Below are 13,399 nucleotides of genomic sequence, written 5' to 3'. Positions count from 1 at the left end.
TACTTCGAAAAAAATATATATAAAACTTTATTGTTCTTTTCCATGTGTTTATTATTAGTGGCCAAATTTATTCATTGCGCTTAATAAAAATTAGAGATTTAAATATTATTTTTTAGAACCCCTTAGGGGATGAAATTCCCAAAAATTAAAAATAGATGTGGTTAGCTGTAATATGAATATTATTGTTACACCCAAAATCATTCGAAACACTTAATTTAATTCGTAGATTAAATTATTTGTTTTTAACACATACTTACCTCCTTTTCACCCCATTAGGGGTTGAACTTCGAAAAATATAAAAATTTTGGTTGACATTCTTGATATGTTTATTATTTTTACTTAATATATTTTCCTATGCTTGATTAGTTTGGCAGAATAAATTAATTATCTTAAAACCATATTTACCCCTTTTTCACCCCTTTAGTGATAGATGGTTTATTTAGACATAGCCTAGTTGCTAAGTTAGCGAAAGAGCTTTCCAATAAAAAAAGTTTTATCGAAATCCGTTCAGTAGTTTTCCATTGATGCTCAAACATAGACAAACAGACAACAAATTTTTAAAGTATGATTTTGAGTTCTCCATAATGTAAATAGCCACTTGCAATAGCTTTTTCAACTTTTCAACGAATGTACAGATTTTTTGCCTTGAACCATTTTATAGTAGTATACATATATTTCAAGAAATACTACCTTTTGTAGCCATACCCATGGTGCGAATTACTATAAATTTTTATATTACAGTTAATCCTTTCATGATCCATAGACCTGAAATCCACCGTCAACTTAAAAGTTTATTTATATATATATATATTTCACATTTTTTGAACACGATAACTTCCGCAATTTTTTGCCAATAACTTCTAAACTGATACATAATACGTGGAAAGTATCAGTCGAGTTCGTTATTGGGCAATATCTAACCAAAGGGGTAGAAATGTGGAAGGTTTTGTCGAAAAACAGAAATACGCTATAACTCCCATAAAATGAGAAATATCACATCCGTTTGAATGTATTTAAATCTGTACAAGTAATGTAATAAGTATTGGTCTTAGCTATTATTTTATACGACAAACCATAGCTGTATGGGGTAAAAAAACAGGAATTTTATGACAAAAATCTATTTCATATTGTAATATTGAAAATTTTGTGTTATTTTTATAAATTTTCTCTAAAACTCTTGTATAGAACCTTTTTTTGATTTTACGAACTACTTATGAAAGAGGTTAAAAAAATAGGGGCGAATTATTAAAAAAAAGTATATATCTCCTTTAGTAGGAAAACAATAAAATCCGTTTGGAATTTTTGTAAAATTTATAATTTGTATATAAAACTGTTGTCTAACACAATTTTTAATGAAACGAGCCAATATTGCATGTGGTTGATAAAACAAGGGTTGGAGGACGAAAAAATGCATACCTCCCACTGTAGGCGAAACTTGGGATCCATTTGAATTTTGTATTATTCTTATAATTTTTATACAAAACTTTTGACTTAAACCTTTTTTGAGTTCACTGTTTATGAAAGGGGTTAAAAATGAAGAGTGAATTATAAAAAAGATTGATAACTCTCTTAGTAGAAACGCTGCCAAACCCGTTCAAATTTTTTTTTAAAACTTATAATTTTTATTTAAAACTTTTGGCTTAAACAATTTCTTTACGAGACGAACTTATATTGAAAGGTGTTGGATAAATTAAAGTTGGATGCAAAAAAACATAGTTCTCATTGTATGCACAACTTCGTATCCATAAAAATTTTTCATTAAAATAATAAATTTAATTTTAAACTTTTGTATGGAACAATTTTTGATTAAGTACACAAACAATCTGCAAGGTTTTGAAACAAGTGTGGTATAATAAAAAAGAGTTAAACTCCTTTCTCAGTCATACCAAAAAATCCGTTTGGAAGTGTTACATCTTATAATATTCATCTAAATCTTTTGTCTATAAACATACTTAATAATACAAACCAGTGGCGCAGCAAGGATTTGAATTAGGAGGGGGTAAAACTTACTCATCCCCAACATTCATCCATGCCCACTTTTAGAGCTCGGTTTGGGGGGGGGGGGGGGGGTTCCTCTCCCGGTAAAATTTCGATATTTAGGTGCTAAATGGTGCTATTTAAGATCATTTTCAGTAGTTTTGCAGAGGTTTCGAAAAATTTATTTTAAAAGCAGGCTACAGGCAGGTAAGTTTTAGGGCAAACTTATGTGTCTCTGGGGGGGGGGAGGGGGGACATGTCACATGTGGGCTCCACCCCCCCCCCCCCGGCTTAATCCATTATACCAACCATTGCTACAAGGAATTAAATAAACTCTTCAACTATTGACTCTTTGCTAAAATTAAATTACCTCGTGACGAGATTCTTAAAGGTTTGTAAATTAATAAATCAGTCAAAAATAATGCGACGTTATACTTCAACAACATCCCACTTACAAGGTACATCGCTTAAGATAAACTGGCAACTTCCAGTTTTAACATAACAATATAAACTTGAAAAAAAAATAAACTTAATTGCTTGAATTTAAGTATTTCGACTAGAGTCACTGTTTATAATACTTAAAATTAACACCTTAAAAAATCTAATAAAATTCAAATAAAAGGTCCCAGATGACCTGCTGGTTTACATCCGAGATCTATTGAGAAATAATAACGCATATAATGTTTCGTCTCCAAGCCTGCTTCTTAAGTTTGTTGCACATGCATGCTGAAGGTGAAAAAGCCCGCTCGGACTCGATGCGATAACACTCGAAATATCTCGTGCGCCATTGGCGATTGGCGTTTCGTTTTTGATACTGAAATTAATGTTTCGTTTTATGCAATATTAAAAAAATAGAAAAAAATATGTTATCCCAAAAATTCCAGGATTCGTATGATCTAATCTAGAGAGTTTCGGGACAGAAAAACGGCCAGAATCCCGGGATCCCGAGTCTCGAGATCCCGGGATCGAAACCTCAAGCCACAAAGTAGTCTCTATTGCAGCCAACCACCGGCCAGCAAAACGCGCGACTCTACGAACTCTGCGGTGAGGTTCAAGGAGCAGATGATTTTACTGAAAATCACATTGCCATGTTTGTTACAGCAGTTACTTTTGAGACCATATGTAAGGCCCCACCGACTAAATTATTATGAATATTCTTTGACGAATTTTAGTAACTCATATCTAGGTATTTTATTGTTCGGTTTTCTTACTGTGATTCTAGACTACGTCCTTTCTTAAATACTTGTCTTAACTAGTCGTAAATAACAGCTATGAAGCAAATACATTTTTTTAATCCAACGCAATGAAGCACAGATTAACATATTTACACGATAAATAACGCATTCTGAAAAATGTCATGTTTTATAAGCGGAGGGTGGAGAGTTGTCGAGTCAAATCTCGCGGCATCTCACCAATGGGGGAGGGATATCGAAAAATCGCTCAAATCTCCTCACGTATTTGAATTAGGACACTCCCTTAACATAAATATAGCGGTCCGACAAGGCAGTAGTCGTGATCTAATATTTTCTGATATACAAAAATTATTTTATGTGACACTGACTTAGGTGAGCTAGTAGTTTCGTTTGCAGATGATAGTGCAATTAAATTATCTTTAAAAAATTATCCTGTATTTGAAACGGTTAGTACTTATCTTAAACAATTAACAATTCTTTCTCCATTGTAAACAAAATCAAACATATTTTTTCTCTGCCAGAATTTCTGGTCAACTATCACACATGAACTAGCATGCCATGCGTGTATTGAAATAATCGTTAATTGAGAAACATTAAAGGCAATAGAAACAATACAGAATGTAAAATACTTAAGTATAGTGTTCTAGAATTATCTTAAATGGGACAAACATGTACCGTACCTTACAAACAAAATTCGAATAATGGTGTAGATATACATTTGTTGAACTAACATATATAATATCACTTCAAGGAATTAAAATGGTTTATTTTGCTATGTTTCGCAATATACTAGCATTGTGGCCTGGGGAGAAACGAGCTAAACGTCATTTAAACCACAAATTTTAAGAGTCATTAATAAAACACCATATATACCCAGCCAAGGATATTTTGAAACTATAGAGAGTATATGGTAGCAAAAGATCGCATATTAGAGCTTTCGAACTGAAATAACGAGTATGTATCAAAGGGAAAATCCGTTAAATTATTTAGCTCATAATTATCCTACATGGCATAGACAGAGCATAAGTTTACCTATTCCTCTAATTTAAAAACAATTTCACAGAGATCTTTAGAATATATTTAGAATTATAATAGTTATACTTCCTGATCATATGAAAACAAAGAATAATTTTCAAATAAAAAGTGACAATCTTTGACTTGATAATTTAACTGAAGAGATTTCAATAATATCTAAGAGTAGGTGTATTAGGTTCATCCTGGGACAGGGGCTGATGGCTAAGGATCCGGGGATCCGCGGCCGCCATCTTGGATTACGTCACTTCCGGCGGCCATCTTGGATTACGTCACTTCCGGCGGCCATCTTGGATTACGTCACTTCCGGCAGCTATCTTGGATTACGTCACTTCCGGCCGCCATCTTGGGTTACGTCACTTCCAGCCGCCATCTTGGATTTGACTTTAACCTTTGACCCCGACGACCATTTTGTTTTCTAGAACATTCCACCTTATTATGACGTCATGTCCGCCATCTTGAAAATCCTTATTTATTATCCGATTTTAATTTAAAAAAAATTAAAATTAATAATTTAATTTTAATTAAATGATACAATTATCTAGCACCACACTCCTATACATTACGTTTACATCATCGAGCGCCCCACTCTTCTACATTACGATTACATCATCGAACACCCCACTCATCCCTGTCGCAATTTTTCGTAACACCACCATCTTTTAAAATAAATTTATTATAAAAACAATAATCTAAACCATTATCGTCTGCTGGAGGCAACCATCCTGGATTCCGCCATATTGATTTCATCCGATGATGTCATCACCATCCTAAAGCACCTTAGTGTATGTAAGGCCGACTTTCTATCCCGTACCAATGTTGTTATGATCCTTATAGACCATAAAATCCTCAGTCATTTTGTTGTTGTGACAACCATTTATTCTTAAAGGCATAATCATTTACAGGTTTTAACTAACATATATGTTATTATTTCATTGCTGCGGATGCGATAGTTAAAGTAATTATAATTTTAAAAAAATATAAATTTATTACTCCATCTTAGCGAACCAGAAATTTTTCAGAGTCCGTGTTTGCGTACTCGTGTTTAAAAGCTGCACGGAAGCAGATATTTTAAATGTTTGGGTATATATCCACCCCCCCCCCCCCCACACACCCCTAAATATTTTTAATGAAAGAAAAAACACACGTAGCTTTAATCGTTCATGGGAATATTATGCTACAAACAAAAATACCGACTCACATTTGTACAGTATTAGATGATCCCCTATCTTCACGAGAGAGACCACATCCGACACATAACATGGCACGTTTCAACTTAATGTGTGATCGCTACAGTGTATATGATGCAGTTACAACACTCACCTCAGCCATTACCTACTGTCGCTACGAGCAAAGCCATTACCTACTGCCACTACGAGTTGCACTTCATATCAAATGAAAAAAGTATTTTTTTAAGTCGTGGCAAGAAGTCGAAGTAAATAAAATATCAAAATAATATTTAACACTATTTAATAAAAAAAACACACAATCCTTCGCACCATCTTCTCCCCCTTGTTAACAGAAGGCGTTACCGACCCTCTTCACAACACCCCGCTCCGCAGTACTTTCCATACTAGCATCAAATACTTTGCCCACACAACTATACAAGCACCACACAGCTCCAAAGTCCTCCACAGTCAGAGTGGAGGTGTTCTCAGGTACATCTGCGATGTCTTCCCTGGACTCTTCGTCTTCATCCATCGCAAGAGCTTCTTCCCGTCCGCTAGCCTCCTGACAGCACGCATAGAACTCATCCTCAACAATCTTCTCATAGGTGGCCCGACACATCTTACTAGCTCTGTTGATAACTACGAATGATACATCCTAAGGCTGCAATTGTTCAACTGTCCCCACCCCTCTACCCTTTCTATTGCAGTCCTGTTCGTGCGTGCCAAGCACACTCTTCACTGACGCACGGCCTTTGACGTCAGCAGACTTACCCCCTCCCCCTCACCATGAACCATCCACACCCCAAATAGCTGCGTCATTTAGACCTGTCGCCACGCGTCCCCAGCCTCCTAATATCATTTTAAGCACCTTCGACGAACATCCCGACCTCTCGTAACTAGAGAAAAGTTTCAAACAGTACATAAATAAATACATTTTTTTATTTATTTTAGACTTGCATTTATTAATATAAAAATTTACAACATTTCAAAACATTAAAATTCATATGACATCAGTCGATTTTATTCAACTGATTTTCACATTTATCGAATCCTAGCCACTTCACAAACAAGGGATCATCTTTCTAATACATCAATTTTTCTACTTAATAATCGCTTGGGTACTTGGTAGGCTGAATTTCTTCCCCATAGAATCCGCCACGTACCGCCGAACCTCGTAAATCTTCTAATTAGTAACATCTCGGATGGTAATTACGTATTTTAACAACACGGAATATTTATATCGACCATTTATAAATACACACAAAATATTCAATTTTAGATCTAAGTTTTATCACGCCTAGTTTATTTGCATCAAAATAAACAGTTTCCAGGAGTGAGTTATCTTTTACATTAACAGACACCATGCCAGTTTTTCTGTATTTTCTGTAACATATAAATCCACATATAACTCCCTTTTGCTGCGAACTCCCTTCACATGACTTCCTTTAGAGCAGGAATAAATCACTCATCCACCCATCCTTTATCTCGGTGATCATAGTTGAATTATTTATTTCGAACAAGGCTAGAAGACTTCTTGGCTACAAAGCTACAAGCTACAAGGTTCCAATCGGCTACGAGTCTACAATACTACCAGGCTACAAGACCACGAGGCTACAAGGATACATCAAACACATAGAAAAAAATCTGGGTATAAAAATACCAACTCAGCAAATTTAAAGCCTACTGTAGAGCAGAAATATCCCTGAAATATGTATTTTATGCTTCCTACAAGACCAAGGGGTTTTGAACCATTACATATTCAGCCCTGGCTACAGGCTTGACAACAGACATTCAATGAAACGGGTACACATTTGCATAAAACATTCAACTCAGTAGGATACGATATCTAGGATACATTAGCTAAAATACTAAAGGAAACGATAGGAACCAGCTCAAGCCGGCTACAATGCCTCCAACCACATTTGGCTCCAAATGATTTTAGTTACAATGTAGCACGTACCCGCCACAATTGACGGCAAGACGTTATTATGACTCTCCATTTTGTTAGTCATTTATTACGAATTTTACATCTTTAAGTTAGAAGTTGTTCTACGAGAACCAAACCTTAGCTAGAAATTAGATTACAATAAATAAAACAAACTTTTTTATCCAAAGTATAATTTGGTTTTTCACTTTTATACACATGCAGACAAAACAAGTTATTGTATGTAGCATACATTTCTTATTTCACGAAGTATAGAGCATATTTGTTTGGTATTGGGTAAATTTTCTTCATTTTTGCGAGGCAAGTAGAAGTCTTAACCTATCTACCAATAGGTTAGAATATTTCCATGTGGCATAATAAATATCTTCGGCTTCTAACATCTTACGTAAATTTTCATTACTAATACTTTTAAGACCTCTAAAGTTCCGTTTTTAATACCAGCCTCAAAGCCATTAAAATTGTAATCACCCCACTGACCATCATAAGCCTAATCTGAATAATTTAGTTTAATAAGTCGTTTCCATCATTTTGGTATCAACACTTTATCACAGTATTCGATCTTGTGAGCTTCAAGTTCTTAATCATAGTTAGTTCTTGTAAGCTTCAGGTGAATCATAGCAGTCTTCGACCTTTTCAGCTTTAGGCTGTTCTATAGTGCTCTCAATTTCATGGAGGCGACTAGAACTTGGTGTAATTTTTTTAATTCCCCATGAAAATGCTACTTTCTTCGTTAACTTTTAATTCCAAATAACTAACAAGACCTGGGATAGTACTATTAGAATCATCATCTTCACATTTCTCGTGATCATTATAGTCGTCTAATATTTTGCTACCATTTCACTTCCTTGCTTTTATAGACACATAATTCTTAACATTAACCAGCCTTGTTTAACCAGACCTCAAGGGGGGAGAGAATCATGTTACAAACGAGTGTTTCTCGGCTGTACTTAGCCTATTTAACGAATGAGTAATGGATATTTTTATTCAAGTACCACCTGATTAAAATGCGGAGATTTCTTATTTGGTGTCAGGAATTGACAATACAAACGGATATCTCTCAATATATTCCAAGACCAATACAAAAAATAAAACTCAATAAAAGATGTATGACTCAAGAAAATCTGGAAGCACATTCCATTAAATTAATTTATTAACTCAGAATCATTCCTCTAAAAGAATACATACATGTTTTTTACTAATGTGAACACACATTTTAAACACTAATACTCATATTTCAAACACAATTCATCATATTTCAAACACATCTCAGCATATTTCAAACAATCATCCACACAATCCACAAAAACCGCATATTTCAAGACCAAGAACAGAAGTTTGAAAGATGTTCTTTTCTCTTTTAGAGCGACTCGCGATGTTACAATCATCTGGTTTTCGTCGATGCTATAGATGATTATGCAGGCACTAGGATTCTGTTTCTCGAACAGAGGTATCTGGCGAAGTGGATTGGGAAACTTGTTGTTAGTGAAGTTGAACTTCCCCTCCAAGTCATTGTGGCACTGATTAACATGCTCAGATGCTCACCCGCATTTAACTTGACCAGAATTGCACACTTAAAACATATGTGCTCATCTAAGTATTTACAGATTGACCACCGCATATTTTTCTTTGATGCAGGTAGGTATTTCGATGTAGGAGCTAGCTCGAAGTGGATCAAGCTTGTTAATGTGTAGTTGTAGTCGCTTAACACCAGACAAAGACCATCCGGACCCCTTTCATAATTAGTATTCTTCCTCTTTACATATCTTAAAGATGTATTCAGTAATGACATCCTACACTTCACGAACTGCAAAGAGTGGAACATTCGTGGTTTTGAAGGTCCTCTTGTCTTCACACGTACCCATTGGCTTTTCACAATTGCACTCAAGCACGATGTAATACTTGAGTGGACCATCCTCTTCAATTTCCTCTAGAAGTTGGCTTATTAATTTAACCTTTATAGAGTCCAAGTATGTACATGTGTCCTTGACAGAACTGGTATTATTTTCTACCACACAAGTCTTCAAGTTACCCCAGATTCACACTTCTGCAATGATGAAGTCGTGGATGTTGGCCAAAACCCGCCTCTGTCACCAGCAACGTTCAGCTGTTGCTTGGCTTAGGTATGACTACAGGCTTAAGTGCGGCTATTCTCTGCTTCTTAGTTGATAGTGGATCAGGACCCTTGCACAATTTGGTATGTGCTTTCAACTTACCTGCCCTGGCGAACACTTTAGCATAGTTCCCACACGAATACATTTTATGGCTAGGGTTGAGACTGCAAGCCGTCTTCTCATGATGTGTGACATGGCTGGAGTTTTCGAAGGTTTTGAAGCAGAAGCTACACCAGGTTACTGAAGTCGTGAGGGCAGCACCAGTACATGTATTAGATATTACCGCAATTTATCACTGCGAGCAACCATCTTTCTCAAGCAGATGACACTGCTTGAGGTCATGCTGCTGGTTGTCAGCACACTGACGTTCATAACGGTAGCAGTTATTAGCTGCCATATAGGTAGCAGGACAGAAACTTCATTTCTGCATGGTTTATGTCATCACAACAATCGGTAGTCTGTGCTCAATGCACGGAACACACGAAGGAAGCCCGACGTACGGAGAACTATAACAGAAGTTTTAAGCAAACAATGTAGCTACCCATTACATGAAATTGTTTGCATACATAACTTCAAACCTACAAACTACAGCTTCAACAAACCAATCCTAAGTTAGCACTACCTTACCCCGAAAAAATCTAAAAAATCACTAAAATGTTAAAGTACTGTAACTGACAAGTTACGCAGAAGTAGTCAAAAAATATTCAAAGTCCTGGTAACTGGTAACTTTAACAAATTTTTAAGTACAGAGAAGCATTTAGCTGAAAAATATTCAAAGTCCACACAACTCCCTATCCACACAAATGTTTAAGTACAGAGAAGCATTAAACTGAAAAATATTCAAAAGCCCGCACAGCTATATTTTCACACAATAGTTTTAAGTACACAGAAAAAGCTAGCAGAAAAAAATTTCAAAGTTCTGATAGCTAACAAAATTATTTAAAAGATCATATAGATAGCTATCTACAAAAGGAAAAAAAAAATGAATACACAGCCTCAAATCCACTCATTTACACGAAATCCAAAAAATTAACCCACAAACTACAACTAATCATACTACCCCTCAATATAACAAAGAAGCCCCTTGCTTGAAACCAATCAAACCTAAAAATTGTTTCAATTTTAGCACAAAACGTAGCTCATGTGCAGGTTTTCATAACAACTCCTGAGTTTCGGTAGGTCTGTGATGTGTGAAGGGGTACGGGGTAAAAACATGTAGCAACCATGCAACAAGTATGATTAACCTCTTTAGCTTGGACCAAGTACAACCACTATTGGCTTTGCCAATTAGAAATGGGGTCGCGAGGTACTTTCTTAATCATGACTCATCTCTCAAAAATGTCCGAGAGCCTGAGCTATCCACAACAGTCTCAAGAAATTCACGGCATCGTGGACCCATGAGTCCCTCAGCACACAACCATTATCTACACACACAGTTAAACTTCTACATGACAATACTTGACATGGTAAATGTTATAGTTGTGAAAGGAAATAGTTAGAAAAATTAAAATCTAATACTTTTTCGGATTCAGAACATACACATACATGTGTGAAACTAAGCATGGGACTTGAGCGAAAACATTCGTTGCTCACGAAACATTTTGTGTAAATAACTTCATAACTACAAACCCACATTAAATCCATAATTCATAGTGATAAATTATCAAACCAACCCACAACACCATCAAATTAATCCGCACATTACCATTTTGCAGCTACCCCCACCACCCTTTGAATTCAATCTAACATAAAAATCACTCAAATAACACCAATGTAAGTAAGTAAGTAAGTCGAAAAATTATGCATGAGTTCAAGTATGGAGGTGACCTCATCCATATCGGTATAGGCTCCTACACAAAAAGAAACAATTAAATGTATCACCCCGGCCACCAAATCATTTAGACCATCCCAAGACACATACAATATCTGTTATGCTGCCATTATTCTGAAAATCACAAAATTCATTGTTTTTAACACCAGCTACATAGTCATTATCCTCATCATCTTCTCAGATATCATCGACACAGCCATCATCATGATCAACATGCTCATCCAGATTACTGTCATATTTAGTAATCTTAGGCATCGAAGCTTCTTATTTGTCTTGAAGCATCCTTTATAAGTGTCCATCCATTCTCAAAGTTCGAAGGCTCTGGAGAAATGGGCTGAAACATATTCTCACTATTCACAATAATGATACTTCCACCATCTTCGATCTTCCTTAAACCTTCAACATCCTTAATTTCAAGTTCTTTGTCGTAATCAGAAGAGCTACGAACATTCATCCCAAGGAATAACATTCATCAGTGAGCATAACTTTACAAGTCTTACAATGTCTTTTTAAGCTCTCTCTTAGAACAAAATACCTGTCACACCGATTAAAACTTAACATTTTATATAGTTGGTTTTTGACATCATTCCTTCTCAATGTAAAACCCCCTGTCACAATAACAACACCAGTGACCTTTTCATGAAGTTAATAGCACCGATCCAGAATCCATATTAGTTTCTACGACAAATGTCAGAAGCAACCTGAAAGTTAAACGCAAACACTAAACTTAAATAGAACATTAAAATAAACTATCAGCGAGAGTTAATTCCGAATTTTAAATAATACATAGTTAAGTAGTTCCGCTTCTCACCAACATATTTTGCAACATGTCGATTTAAAGTAATTAATTATTTATTTCTAATGAAGTAAACCTTATACAAAGTACATAATATTAGTTAAGTAAACATAAATGTTACCCACATATGGATCTTCAACCCACTTCGTTTCAGAGTATGATGGGTGCATTCATACTGTTTATAAAGCTATGTTATTATGTAGCATGCAGGATGTATACTTGGTGTTCGCAAGAGAAGTAAGGATTCGATAGGTCTCAAGGGAAAGAAAATCAAATTTGTGTTGTCCTCGTAACAAGCTACCTTTTGCTTATATGTAACAAAATAGTGAATTTTAATCAAGTGTCATCGTTATTTTCATTTGTTTAAACTAACCGAAATTCTCAGCTAATAACCAGTCACATGTAGAAATAATCTGACTATGGTGGATTATTACCACAGAATTCACTGAAAAATGCTATGTGAGAATCAATTTTATTTCTAAATAAGGTCACATTCGCCAGTTCTAAGAGTGAACATTATGGAGGATGTATACTTGGTGTTCGCAAGAGAAGTAAGGATTCGATAGGTATCAAGAGAAAATCATCAAATTCTTGTCAGATAAAAAGCATAAGCACACGAAAAAAAATTCTGACACAGTAAAGTTGAAGCAAACTTAGAAATCCATCGAAATTTCACGTGAAAAAATAGGAGCACTCAGAGAAAACCATCAGGGAGAAGATGTCGTTTATAAACATAATATATTATCATTTTTTTAAAAGTTCAAATTTAATCCTGCTTAAGCAACATGAGAGTTCTAGCACAAGTCAGCTTGTGAACTCTTTGCTTAAGCAAAATGAGAGTTCTGGCACAAGTCAGCTTGTGAACTCTTTGCTTAAGCAACATGAGAGTTCTGGCACAAGTCAGCTTGTGAACTCTTTGCTTAAGCAACATGAGAGTTCTGGCACAAGTCAGCTTGTGAACTCTTTGCTTAAGCAACATGAGAGTTCTAGCACAAGCCAGCTTGTGAAGTCTTTGCTTAAGCAAAGAGTTCACAAGCTGGCTTGTGCTAGAACTCTCATGTTGCTTAAGCAAAGAGTTCACAAGCTGACTTGTGCCAGAACTCTCATGTTGCTTAAGCAAAGAGTTCACAAGCTGACTTGTGCCAGAACTCTCATTTTGCTTAAGCAAAGAGTTCACAAGCTGACTTGTGCTAGAACTCTCATGTTGCTTAAGCAGGATTAAATTTGAACTTTTAAAAAAATGATAATATATTATGTTTATAAACGACATCTTCTCCCTGATGGTTTTCTCTGAGTGCTCCTATTTTTTCACGTGAAATTTCGATGGATTTCTAAGTTTGCTTCA

The sequence above is a fragment of the Bacillus rossius genome, chromosome 1 (assembly GCF_032445375.1).
Source record: "Bacillus rossius redtenbacheri isolate Brsri chromosome 1, Brsri_v3, whole genome shotgun sequence".
NCBI classification, from domain to species: domain Eukaryota; kingdom Metazoa; phylum Arthropoda; class Insecta; order Phasmatodea; family Bacillidae; genus Bacillus; species Bacillus rossius.
Note: the sequence above shows the minus strand (reverse complement) of the source record.